The sequence below is a fragment of the Primulina huaijiensis genome, unplaced genomic scaffold (assembly GCF_012295235.1).
Source record: "Primulina huaijiensis isolate GDHJ02 unplaced genomic scaffold, ASM1229523v2 scaffold204189, whole genome shotgun sequence".
Classification (NCBI taxonomy): domain Eukaryota; kingdom Viridiplantae; phylum Streptophyta; class Magnoliopsida; order Lamiales; family Gesneriaceae; genus Primulina; species Primulina huaijiensis.
In genome coordinates, this window is record NW_027353567.1 from 1 (window position 1) to 915 (window position 915).

At 35.4% G+C, this 915-nt stretch overlaps 1 long non-coding RNA gene across 1 annotated transcript; it reads left to right on the forward strand.

Moving 5' to 3' along the window:
* Positions 1–6: 6 nt before the first annotated feature.
* On the forward strand, positions 7–913 carry LOC140966290 (uncharacterized). Its single transcript, XR_012173308.1, has 2 exons — positions 7–168; positions 863–913. It is a non-coding gene; the product is annotated as an uncharacterized lncRNA (long non-coding RNA).
* The last annotated feature ends 2 nt before the right edge of the window (positions 914–915 follow it).

Here is a 915-nt window from a genome sequence, read left to right on the forward strand (position 1 = left end):
CCTCTTGTGGTGGCAATCTTGCCTGATGTTCCTGAAGAACATCGTGAGATTCTGAGAGAACAAGGTTGCATTGTGAAGGAGATCGAGCCGATATATCCACCAGAGAATCAGATTCAGTTCGCCATGGCTTATTATGTCATCAACTACTCCAAACTCCGCATATGGAACGTAAGTAATATGTTCATTAATTATGTGTCTACTGATTGATTACGGATGAATTGAGATCCCTGAATATCGTATCTATTTAGTAAACAGTTTTTGGTTTTAAGAAATTGTGTTATGAATCCACGCAGAGACCGGTGGAGGGAGAGGGAGATGGTAGGGACCTTTTTCGCCTTCTCTATTGTTCTTATTTTTTTCCTATGTAGTGGAAAAAACATAGGGAAAAAATAAAGTTTTGCCAATTGAAAACTTTTTCCCTCTGTCGCTGCATGCAGAAGTTTGAAGCAAGAAATTTAGTTTTGGTATCAGTTTAATGTATTTAAGTTATACAAAAACATACCCTTTATAATAATTAAAAAACCATATCATTTTAATTTTTTTTAAAAAAAAAAAATAGTGGAAAGAAGACAGCATATATTTGGCTCATGCAAAAGATATTTGCCATTTTTAACCTCTTCAGAACGTGCTACTACATTCTTAGAGAAAATGTCTTACAATTAGACATAATATGTGACCAAATTGCCCCAAGAATCCGTTGATGGCTGAAGTTTTTATTAAAAAAGGGTAAGAACACACCGGAGAGTACTGAATGTTCCATCGCCGCCAAAATATAGTACTGAATCGCTCTCATTTAATCTCGGACCTGCCCAAGTATTGGATGCATAATAATATTTGGTGAATTATATTTTTTTTTTTGCAGTTCTTGGAGTACAACAAGATGGTGTACCTTGATGCAGACATCCAAGTTTACGA